The sequence below is a fragment of the Pinus tabuliformis genome, chromosome 9 (genome assembly GCF_031772625.1).
Source record: "Pinus tabuliformis cultivar Carrire ecotype Pingquan chromosome 9, CPIR1, whole genome shotgun sequence".
Taxonomy (NCBI): domain Eukaryota; kingdom Viridiplantae; phylum Streptophyta; class Pinopsida; order Pinales; family Pinaceae; genus Pinus; species Pinus tabuliformis.
This window is the reverse complement of record NC_142307.1, coordinates 1,411,154,630-1,411,167,921: the sequence shown is the minus strand read 5'-3', so window position 1 is coordinate 1,411,167,921 and position 13,292 is coordinate 1,411,154,630.

The following is a 13,292-nucleotide window of genomic DNA, read 5'->3' as shown; positions in this document are numbered from 1 at the left end:
GCTTCCTAAGGATAAAGGATATATGCCTATAGGGGTCTCCCAATATATACGCGACGGTACATGGGAGCACAATCCGTACTAGCGCTATCGTCCCTCAGGAGGAATCACCCACCTTCCACGAGATCGACAGTCACTAGGCTTAACGACGCCGGAACACGTCTCTAGCCTAGACCTCTATGTTGTGCGTTATGTTACAAAGCGTTGTTAGGTTCATTCAGTTTATTTTAAGTTGATCTTTTTAGAAGTTTGCCTTTCAAGGTTCACCACGAGATGTATGATACAAATTCCTAAATGCAGTCTAAAGATGATAAGCAAGCTTTATATCATTTCAACTTTGAAAATCCTAGCTACTAAGGGAAAAGAAAGACACCATCTTTTCTCGAAGAGCAATCATCACACTCTAATGCACTTTTCCTAAATCCAACATGCAAACTTATCAAATGCAAATGCACAATGCAGGTGTTTGTTTTCCGCTTTCTTAGTATTGATGCCTACAAAGAAAGCTTTTTGTACAACTTTGAATTTGCTTTTAAATGATCAATACAAACAAGTTCACTTTTTCGAAATCAGAGAGGGTAGAAGAGATTACACTACTTAACGATTTTCGAAATAAAGACTTGTTTTCACACTTAAAAGAGACAAATTCAAACCAATAAGAAAAAGTAAATCTATAATCAATCTGCAAACAGCCAATGAACTCTCTTCTAAGATCACAATCAATCAGATCTGAATCAAAGGCTATAGGATGACTACTTTACTCATGCAAAGGAAAACTGTAAATGATGCCACAAACACATAAAAACACTCACAGTCTTTTTGTACAAAAGGAGGCGGAATCTAAGCAAAGAAAAGGAGTTATCAGACTGGTACCTATGCTGGTTAAAGGCTGCAAAAAACAGAGATCAAAACAGGGCAACAGAAAGCAGAGAACCCCAGCTGCACAAGGCCAAACTGGTTCAACGCAACCTCAACACTGAGGATTTGAAATTCAGCGCAGGTAACCTTCACGGGACCTGCGTTGAAATGCAGACTGCCTTCACAGCAGTTGCGCTGAAGGAGAAACTCTCGTTTCTCCTGGGTTCTGGGTCACAAATTGCTCAAAAATCAATAGTTTCAGGCCAAATCAGAAACACAAGCAAGGTATAACTAAAGGGATGCTTTGAAAGCTACTAAGATCTATCACAAGGATCATCAAATCATTTGTGGATCCATTGTTTAGATCATAGACAAGTCCAGCAATTGGATCAAAGCAGCAACTTTCTACTTTGCATCCGGGAAAGATGCAGTTCGACTGTTGCTGTCAAGTCTATGATGCAAACAAATGATAGAAACACAAACAAAATGACTAAACAAATCTCCCCAGCGGAGTCGCCAATTTGTTGTGGGGAAAAATGCCTATGCAGGACGATCCTATCCACCTAAGGTGTGATAGTGCCTTAGCAACAAACGAGTACAGCTATACTGGTTTCTTCCTTTATGAAATGTGAAAGAAGAGAGATCAATAGACTTACCGGTGTCTTCCGTTTGTCCCTCGATCCAGATCCTCTTCCCTTTGGGTGTTCACAGCTACTTGCCTCCTCGCTCGCCCAAGAGAACAGCTACTTGATTCCTGCGAGATCACAAGGGAACAGCTACTTGCGACAAGAGAAGAACACAACACAAAGCCAAATATACATATTCATAAATGATTCAGGATTAGAAACAAATCAAATACACTAATGCAATCATACATCAAGAAAACATCAGCATATAGGAGAAACCAAGATAGCTTTATTGATGAATAACAAGGTTCAGGAAGAGATACAACCCAGAGGGCTCCAATCCAGCATCTCCTTCCCAGCAAATGGAATTCCTATCTTCAGCCCCTTCAAAGCATTAAGCACCCAATAGTTCCAGTCTCAAACCAACAGCAATTCTTTGCAATAACAAAATTCCAGCCTCTAGATCTCATGGAGGAGAGATCCATATATAGATGTTTGGAGAGAGGATGAGTCAGCTTGAGATCTGACTAGTGTCCTCTCCCTCTCTCAGTTCTTGAGTCCACTTGGAGGTCCTTGCTTCCACTTGGAGATTTGGAACCTCTTACTCATCACCAGTCGAATTCCCTGAGGCAAGTGTCATTTTGGAAGCTTCCTGGCTTCTGACACCTTGAGGTATGAGTCTGCCACATGTCCAAACTCGCTCAGCGCAGGTAGCTAGTGTTGGAGTTGACATTCAATGCAGGTAGACAGTGGAGCCACTGACATTCAACGCAGATGGTCAATGGAGCAGTTGACATGATCCTGAATTGACTTGTTTTTGAGCAGTTTCAGGTGGAGAACTTCTGTGAATTGTTGTGGTTTGTTAGCCTTGTTCCTCTAGGGGTAGGAACAACATGTTTAGGGACTTTGGATCCCTTAGATTATGGACATTTCATGCTCAATGCTGTAAGGCACAAAAATGTCTATAACAGGCTTTCTAGTGACAAACAAGACAATTAAACACTATCTTTCCCTAAATATGTGTTTAGAATACAAGCAATCAGGTGTTTATAACATACCTTTAGTCCAACGCTTTGTAGTAGTCCAGCCTCGCCGATCTGGATGAGCTCCTCCTTCTCTTCGAAACCTGCATTCACTAACAAGCAAAAGATTACATAGCACCTGAATAACTCATAAAATAAAACATATTCATCATATAGACCAAGGAGTATATGAAACAAATCATGTATAACAACCTGTTGAGAAAAATGAGCTTAATTGTATTAAGTGGAAGCAAAAGAAACCATTACAACCTGTGCCTTGGTGTTGTGCAGGTCCCTCCCAGGGTCCAGCAAGAGTTCTCCTTTACTTTGATCAGCTCACCCACTTCCAAATGAAGCTAAGAAAGGATGGGAATCTCTCCTCTCAAGCTCTATAAGGGAGTCCTAATTCTAGCAGCATCTACCCTTAGGAATATTCAGCTTTCAACCTCCCCTCCCTCTAGCCCAATGCCTGTATTTATAGTGCTTTGGAGGAAGTTAATCAGGTCCACCATCAATGGGATAAGCCCCTCTTTCAATGGGATAGCTCCCCTCTTGATGGGATAAGTTCCTCTTTCTTTGGGATGCATGAACCATCTGGAGGCACTCAATACACGTCAAACCATCTTCTAGAATGCTCTAGATTCAACCACAAGTAACTTTTTTGAGTAAAACTCGCGCCTTTTGACCTTTACAGGAGTACGCACCCACCCCTTTACAGACAGAGCGTACAAGTACGCAGGTAATGTGAACTTGAGGTGCGTACATGCAAGTAAGGTTAAGAGAAACTGCGTAACCAGAGTTAATTGACTTTTTAAGGACTTTCTCTCTTTCTTGGAGTTTGACATGAGGAGCAGAGGTATAAGACTTGCCAAGGAGGATAGTATGACAATTGATGGAGCCATACTAACTGCAAATAGTCATGGTGACAAATTTTAGTGTAACACACATCATTAAAGGAAGTTCATGCAGTTAGTCTTTATATACGTTTTTCTCAATTTATTTATCATACAATTAATGGCGCATATAACAAGGTTTCTACATATATACAATAACTTCCAATGTGCTTTTGTTTCCTTATTCTAACCTTGTATATAGTTCATTAATGATTCAATGCTAATTTTAGGTTTTTTCATAACATTTTTTTATTTTGTTTTAATCTTTTATTCTAGGTTATTTCTTTAAACTTGATTTTATATTTTGTAAATAATATATATATATATATATATATAAAGCATGTTAGGTCCCTTTACTACTAGTGTAACCCCTTATTGTTATTAGTACAACCCCCTTATTATATTGTTGTGCCCATGTAGTCCCCAAATTGTTATTATTGTGCCCCATAGAAGCCCACTATTGTTATTATTGTGCCCTTACATTATTATTGTTATGTTGGCTCTGATTATATTATGACCCCTTAGACTCCTACAAATAGAAAGGAGGTCTTGTCATTTGTATCATCCAAGAATTTTTCATTTGTGTAATGTAAAGGAGGTTTCCCCCTCGAAGAGGTTGAATTCTAAGGCGTTGATCTATATTTTCTATCTTTTTGTGAGCTGGTTTCATAACATTTGGTATCGGAGTTTTGGATTCTAGGGTTTCGCTGCTCCAAATATGTCATCGTGGAATTTTCGCTACAAAGTTTCATAAGCTAAAACGAAAACCCATTTGACCCAAAACCGTTCTGAACCTCGAGTACAAATTTCAGATCTTCTCTCGCTATATTTTCGGAGATATGATCTGAGGAAGTTAGGGTTTTTGAAAACTCCAGAATTCCATCTCAAACAAGTGATCGTGGAATTTTCGCTATAATTGTTTTTCTGCGAAGTTTCAGACTCTAAAATTAAAATCCATTTGAGCTGCAATTTTGGTGAAGCTCGGTCATGAATTTTAGATCTTGGTTCGCTATATTTTCGGAGATACAGTCCAAGACATTTAGGGTTTCTGCAGGCTCCCGAATTACATCCTAAACAGGTGACCTTGGGAAAATCATCATAACTTTCTCTCTGAGCATCAAATTGAAATTTCATAAGAAGTTACAGAAAGAGGACGTAATATGGTTTTATGTGTATCAGTTTCAGGTCCTAAGATTGAAACAATGAGATGTGGCACTTCGTACAAGTTAGCTCTACTAAACTAGTCTATAATCAGGTCATCGTGGGATATTTGACATAACTATTCCTTGCAGAATCCAATCTTGATCAGACTTGCGGGGTTAGAAAGAGGACTTAGAGGGCTACTGCAAGACGCAATTTCAGAACTTGGAGATCTGAAATTATAGAGTTACAATCGTTTCAAGATTGAGCTCCTAAAATCAAGAAAAGGTGATATGAGGAAGTTTGATGGCAAGGATCCAGTAAATTGGATACTACAGATGGAGCAATATTTTGATCTACATGAGGTGCAACTGTTACAAAAGGTACGTATTGCATCTTCATATTTAGAACCGGGCAATTTTTATGGTATAAAGGGAATTGTTCTCGTAAACCACTTGTTACATGGTCAATTTTGATGGAGGAAATGATAGCACATTATGAGGATACAAAGAGAAACACCTTCTTTAGCTAATTGATAAATCTCAAACAAAAGTGTTCAATGGCAGAGCCTATTGAGGACTTTAAAAAATTAAATATAAGGGAAAATGATATTCCAGAGAAGCACAGGATTGATGTCTCCATAGGGACTTTAAAAGATAACATTCAACATGAGGTTCATCTTTGGGAACCTGATTCATTGGAGAAGGCATTCAGGCTGGCAAGAAAAGTGGAAAGAAAAATTATGGCAACAAGGAAGTCTACCCCTCACAACTATAAATATGGAAGCGTTGTTTCTCCTAGCCTTCCACAACCTACAAAGTTGACACCACAACAATTGGAAGAAAAAAAAGCAAAAGGGCTTTGTTACAATTGTGATAACAAATACATTAAAGGTCATAAGTATGTTGAGAAGAAATTATTTTACATTGATTGTGGAGAGGAGGGAAAAAAGGATCAAGAAACGTCAAAAGAAGAGGATATAAACCAAGAACCAACCCTAGATAAAGAAGAAATGAATCCGACCATATCTTGTAAAGCATTGGCAAGAATTACCACTCCTCAAACTCTCAAGATAGAAGGACATATCAAGAAGAAAAATGTTCAAGAAGTGAAATATCACATCGAGCATCAAGAAATGAATTTGACCATATCTTGTAATGCATTGGCAAAAATTACCATTCCTTAAACTCTCAAGATAGAAGGACATATCAAGAAGAAAGATGTTTAAAAAGTGAAAGATCACATCGAGCATCAAGAAATGAACCTGACCATATCTTGTAATGCATTGGAAGAAATTACCACTCCTCAAACTCTAAAGATAGAAGGACATATCAAGAATAAAAATATTCAAGCAGTGAAAGGTCACATCGAGCATCAACAACAAGTTCTCCAACTTTTAAAGGATAATGCCACTTTGGTGCAGAATCGAATGAAACAAAAGGAAGATCAACATCGCAGTGAAAGAAGTTTTGATGTAGGCGATTGGGTATTTTTACGGCTACATCTCAAGCAAGCTATTTATGGGAAGGAAATGCTGGCAATACTACATGCACTTAAGAAATTGCGACCTTACTTAATGGGAAGACACTTCAAGGTAAAAATGGATTATGATAGTCTTAAATACTTTTTAGAACAAATATTATCTTTAGAAGAATAGAAAAAATGGGTCACAAATATGTTGGGTTATGACTTTGAAACCATCTATAAAAAAGGGAAGCAAAATGTTGTTGCAGATGCATTCTCAAGAAAGGATGAGGATGTGGAAGCATTATTTTGTGCTATTTATATTATCCAACTAGATTGGATAAATGAAGCAAGGGATGAATGGAAGAAGGATGAAGAAGTGTGGCCACTCGTTCAAAAGTTGCAGAAGATCCCAGTTCAAACAATATTTCCAAAACTTGACGAGGAAGGAAAAAGCATATTGGAACCTGGAGCAGTCACAGAATCAAGAACCCGACAACTACGAAATCGATCAATTTCAGAGTATCTCATCAAGTGGAAGAACTTACCCACTGAAGAATTCACATGGGAGGACAAGAATTTTATATAGAAGCATCAAGAACTACTCAAGCGTTGAGGACAACACTTTTTGAAGGAGAGGGGCATGTTAGGTCCCTATACTACTAGTGTAACACCTTATTGTTATTAGTACAACCCCCTTATTATATTGTTGTGCCCATGTAGTCCCCATATTGTTATCATTGTGCCCCATAGAATCCCACTATTGTTATTATTGTGCCCCTACATTATTATTGTTATGTCGGCTCTGATTATATTATGACCCCTTAGACTCCTACATATAAAAAGGAGGTCTTGTCATTTGTATCATCCAAGAATTGTTCATTTGTGTAATATAAAGGAGGTTGCCCCCTTGATGAGCCTGAATTCTAAGGTGTTGATCTATCTTTTCTATCTTTTTGTGAGCTGGTTTCATAAAAAAGCAACAATTAGACCATGCAAGGCTAATTGACATTCAAACTAAAGTTCCCACCTATTACTTTATTCAATCCAAACATTTAAAACATTTCATCTTTAACAGAGGAGGGTTCACTTTAAATTTTCTTGCATAAAGAAGTATTGTGACCCATTATTTTACATGGTTTTTAGGGTAGTTAGGGTTAGGGTTGTTTTCTTTAGTTTTACTTTCCTTTCTTCATCCAAGTTGTTAGATCCATGACTGTTCCTTAAGGGCTACATTTTCTGACAAAGACAAGATTATGTGCTCCAGGACTTATCGCTAGGCCACGATTCTCTAGATAAAGGTGATAGTTTTGGGTTGCACCGACCTTGTGGACTCAATCCTAATCACACAACTTCTAACAACAGGGCAAGTGCTCTCGATGCTTCTCATTATCCACCAAGAAGTTCAAAGGTGTTGGTGTCTGGAGAAAAACATCAACATCTTTCTGGTGATGACCATAATGGGGAGTGAGATTAATTTTTCTCCTTAGTTTGTCATTTCATATAGCATGCAAAATTATTTTCAAATTTTAATTGAAAATTTTCCTTGGCATTTCTTCCACACCTTTGTTAGTCACCCTACAGAGCCTTCCCAAGATCATGTTGATAAGTTCATAAACTTTTTCCAATATGAAGGGGTTCATGAAACTCTTACTGCCTCTTGTTTATTCCATCTCACTCTCTCCGTGGAGGAAGAAGGTTGGTACCCTAAATTGTGGAGTCAAACCTCTTCAATAAATTTATCCGTGATTTCACCCCTTTACCCATGCCTCTACAACCCCGGTTTTGGTGTAACTTCTGTGAGAGTCCCCATGACCCTTTGACATGTCCAATACTTTCTGAAGCTAAGAGGAATTACAAGCTTGAAATGGAGAATCCTATTGTTTCCTATGGGTGGGAGTTTGTAGATCTTGAACTTGTATCTCCTACTCCATGTGAAGAGGCCACTCTTGATCCCTACTTGGTTGAATCACCAATCCCATGTCATGTCTTCCCATTTGATGACTCACTCTTCCAAGAAGATCCCAAGTTTCATGCATACCATGATAGCCATGAATCTCAAGCCAACCCTGACCTTCTTTATCCCTCAAATAATGTTATTCATAACGATTGTGATAAAGAAGGGTTGAATCTTGGTGATGAGGATACCCTTCCTAATTTGCATAACCAATCCTTCTTTTCAGAGGTTGATAAATACGTCTCTACTCCCAATCTTGAAAACACATCCCACCTCCTGAATATCAATTATGATACATACTCTAATGAACTCCCAAAGGACGTCCTAACTCGTGAAGAGTCAAGTCTTGATTGTGAAATCCCTTATCATGACATGGGCAAAGATGAGTCGTTCTTTAACGAAATTGAAAAAGAAGTCTCTCCTCTTGATTTTGTAAATGCCTCACACTTTCTTGATGTGGACGATGAGACCTTCTTTGATGAACTTCAAATGGAAGTCATTGTTTTCAGTCTTAGGGATGCCTTGTCAACTATTTTGATTGAACTTGAAATATATGAATGTGATATTCCTAGGGCACTTTGTGATGAGAATGATGTTCAGAATCACATTGATAAATTATTTAATGTAAAACTTGAAAGTATTGTGTATGAATCCTTATGTTTATCCAATATGGTATGTGATTGTAAGCACAAACATGTTGGTTGGCATGTCATGCAAGATGGCCAACAATATTTCTAGCTTCTAGTTAAGTCATTTCCATTTCCATGCATGATTGTTGGTTAGTAAGATAGTGATCCTTGCCTGAATGCCATCCAACAAGCAATAAACCTGACATGTAAAGCTCAAGAATCTTTCCTATGGATTTTCATCCAATTTGATCATAACAAAATTCAAAATCCTTAACTCTATACATGAATGAAATTTTAAATAAAAAAAATACAAAATCATAAATTTTTTGCTATCTTTTTTTGTAAGTAGTGGGAATTCTATTCATCTTCAAAAACAAAATTACAGTCTTTTTCAGCTGGTCTGCCTGATTAAAAACTAGACCAGCTGTAATATAGCCATTTTTTCATCAAAATTTTGGTCATGACATTGCTAATGTTTTGTATTTTGACCAACATTTACAAAATTTACAAAAAGGCTCGTCCCAAGTAGTTACTAAGCTACTAACAATACTAAACATGACAAGAGGAACATAACAATAGCATAAATTCAACCACCAGTAACATATCAAAAGCATTAAAAAACTAGATTAGTGTTAAGGGTATTTTCCAGAAGGGGTTTTTGCCTGTTCAGGTGGCTCTTGGTCACTGTCCTGAAGTAAGGTCTCCCCTTTCGTGCTGAAAATAGAGGTTCGACACACTTTGGCCATTTGATCTTTGTTGTTGCCTAGAGTGATGTCCAGGTGATGGACATAATGCAAGAAAATATCATTTTTTTTTTTTTTTTTGTGGTGTGAATGTGGTCCTTTTGGAAATGTTCAATATCCACCATCGTTCGCAGATGGGTTTCCAACCTTTCCACCTGCTTCTAGAGAATGTTGAGCTGCTTCGACTAAGATCCCCGAGTGCCTATCTCCATAATGACTGTCCCCATGAGCATATTCATGCGCCACACTGTGTCCATAGTCTTATGGTTGAGGGTTTCGTGGGTCCTCGTGTTCCCCGTATCAATCACCCAATCCACCTCTTTTGCAACCCGACCCTCCGAATTATTCACCCTCTATTCCCTGACTTCTTGCTCCATTGCTTCCAAAATGGCCTTTCCTTCCTCTGAGAGTAGATCCACATATGATTGAGCAGCTTATAGAGCTGCGATCTCCATCCTTGTGCGCTTACTGGGGGGGGGATTTAATTGCGGCCTTCACCTGCGATAAATCTGCCTATTGCGATCCATAATTTTGTAAACAACAAGCCTACATATCAGCAAATGAGTTATCTAGACCTTGTGGAACCACTTTTTGCATTGGAAAAATGATAGGTAGGATGGGTGATAAATAGTTATGTCTGCCTAGAGCATAGAGCTTCCACTACTCCGCGACTTTCCTCTTTCATCCATTGTTTCCTGATTGGGCTGTGATAATCCGCACAAACTAATCTGCGCGCACAACTCACTTACCCGATTTATCTTCGGTTGATATCTTTTCTTCATTGTTAGATTTGACATAGGCATTAACTGCATACGCTGAAATTTCAAGTGATATGTTATATTGCTTTTGGCCCAACCCGTGAGGGATTTTTTGTTTTCTATGTTTTGAGCTTTGCTTTATTTTCACCTTGTTTTTTGCTTCACCATTTTACTCTTCTTTTATATTATGGTTATCACTATGCTATTTTCAAATCTTGCGCCTCTTCCTCCACATCTCCAGTTTTGAATAAGCTTGTTGCTTCTTATTTCACTTGTTATTTATAGTCATGAAGAAGGGTGTATCCTAGTAGATTTGAATGAATCAGAAGTAAAGTAGGGAATGTATTTTGCATTATTTACCACTAACTTACTAGTTTTGATGAGAACATAGAATCTAGGAAAATATATAAATGCCTCCCTTGCTTATCTTTAAATACCCTGCTTGATCTAATTTGGCTCACTCACATAGAAGCACCCACTTGAAGGCAATCTTCGTCTTAGTTGTTTACCTCTTTGCTTCCCCCTTCATTGTTTACGTATTGAGTGAATTGGCATGCCCGTGTGCGAACTTTTGAAGCTTTGTCTTCTTTTGCACTAACGACTTCTTGTTCTCATCCCTAATGTTTCATACTTCGTCTTGCTTCCTTCATCCCCTCTATAGACTTGGCTTCACACCTCTTTGATTTTCTCGAAATGTTGTTTGTGCGCCCCTAAAACCGACACATTTTATTGCTTGGAAGGCGTTGATGACAATTTTTGTCAATGTTTACTAATGCGGGATCAAGTATGTCTCTATCCTCATCACATTCAAATTTCGTACCTAAGTCCCACAATCGAATCTCAGACACTCTCATACCCATTTCTCCATGTTACGCTCGTATTACAAGTCTTACATATTTTATGTCATCAACAAAAAGAAAATAAAATCCTTCCCTTTTCTTGAAACCAAAGAAAGAACCTAGTCCTTACTTCAAGATATCACATCAAGCCCCCCAAAACCCCAAAAAAAAAAAAAAAAGGAGAAAGAACTTCTTGGATACAATAAATGTTTAAAATTCTATTATCCTTATTTGAAAGTTCTTTTATTTACCTACAAACATAATGTGTGTGTTTGTTATATGCCTCCCACTAATTCTATTATCCTTATTTGAAAGTTCTTTTATTTACCTACAAACATAATGTGTGTGTTTGTTATATGCCTCCCACTAAGCTCCCAAATCCTTGGTTGTGTTATTAAATCTGATCCATACTCATTCGTCCCCCTTTATTGATATATAATTCCTAAAGTTTGTGTGTTCTATGGACCCTCCTTACTATTACCAAGTCCAATGAATATCCCTGCCTACACACATGGTTGTATTCCACTATTATTATAAACCAACGAAGTGGATTATTAAAACACGGTCGTATATTCATATGAGAATTGCCATGTTCCAAGACTTCTCAGGCGCCACCTCATGATCGAAAACGCGGCCGATGGCAATAAGATATCAATAATACATTCTAAATTTATCCACTGCATGTGGGATATACGGTCTGGTTATAAGGTGCATTGCACATGGAGATGAGGATGAGGCTCTACAAGAGTAAAAAATTGCCAACAAAAGGGAAAGAATAATGAGTATAAAATGCATAAAATGGCACATACAATGAGTATACGTTTTGCTCACGGCATAAAATGCATTTCCTTTAGTTTGTTTACCATATAATTAATGGCACATATAATGCGTCACCTATATACAATAACTTCCCATGCGTTTTTGTTTCCTTATTCTAACCTTGTTCATAGTTCATTAATGTTTCAATGCTAATTTAAGGTTTTGTCACAAAGTTCTTTTATCTCGTTTTAATCTTTTATTCTAGTTTATTTCTTTAAACTTGATTTTATATTTTGTAAATAGTATATTATATCTTTAATCCTAATGTTCATAGTTCATTAATGTTTCAATGCTAATTTAAGGTTTTGTCACAAAGTTCTTTTATCTCGTTTTAATCTTTTATTCTAGTTTATTTCTTTAAACTTGATTTTATATTTTGTAAATAGTATATTATATCTTTAATCCTAATCTTTGGGTTATAAAACTTCTTTGACCTTAATTGCTGCTTTAAAATATCTTTATTCAAATTAATCTAACCTTGTAATTCTTTTAATTTATTAAGATTTTAATAAAAAAATATATAAAAATATAAAGCAACATTTAGACCATGCTAGGATCATTAACTTTCAAACTAAAGTTCCCACCGTTTACTTGATTTAATCCAAACATTTAAAACATTTCATCTTTAAGAGGGAGAGGGTTTACTTTAAATTTTCTTTCATAAAGAAGCATTGCAACCCGTTTTTTTTGCATTGTTTTTAGAGTATTTATGGTTAGGGTATTTTTCTTTAGTTTTATTTTTCCTTTTTTTTGTGACAAAGAAGAGATTTTGTGTGTTCCAGGAATTTTCGTTGTGAGTCACAATTTTCTAGATAAAGGTGATAATTTTGAGTTGCACCAGTCTTGGTGTGGACTCAATCCTAATGACGTGACTTCAAACAACAGGGCAAGTCCTCCCAATGCTCCTCGTTAGTCGCCAAGAAGTTCAAATGTGTTGGTGTCCGAGGCAAAACATCAATGCTGACATGAGAGATGCTTAGTGGTGGAAGATAGTTTTCAAGCCTAGGACTAACTATCCAACTTGCAGGCATTGAGCCAATTAAGATCAATAGAAAATGTATCAAGCGCAAGGCCGGAGGACCAAATTTGGATCTTAGCGATAGGGTTAAGATAAATGACATTTATAGGATGGAGGAGACAATGATAGTTGATTATTTTGCCAACAAAAGAATGGTGATGGATATCTTATAGAAGTGGACCTCTAACCATTTTGGGCCGATTCAGGGTTATCTGTTGCACTGTTTGATTGTAGCCAAAGGATGGTGGGTTTTATTTTGGAAATAAAGGAGGATAGGGAAAATTTCTCTAGAAATGTTGGCATTGGGGTTCTCAAGCTTTGTTCTTGAAATGATGGTCTATGGATTTCAATGCCTGCTCTTAAAAGATTTCACTGATCCCAATAAGGGTTCATCTTTCGATCCTCCCTCTACATTTTTTATTGGAGGAAGTGTTCCAAGAGATAGGGAACATTATGACGAGGATTTTAGTTGGCATCAACTTGGCTATAGAGCTATTGGACTCCATTTCCATATAGGTGGGTTCAAAAA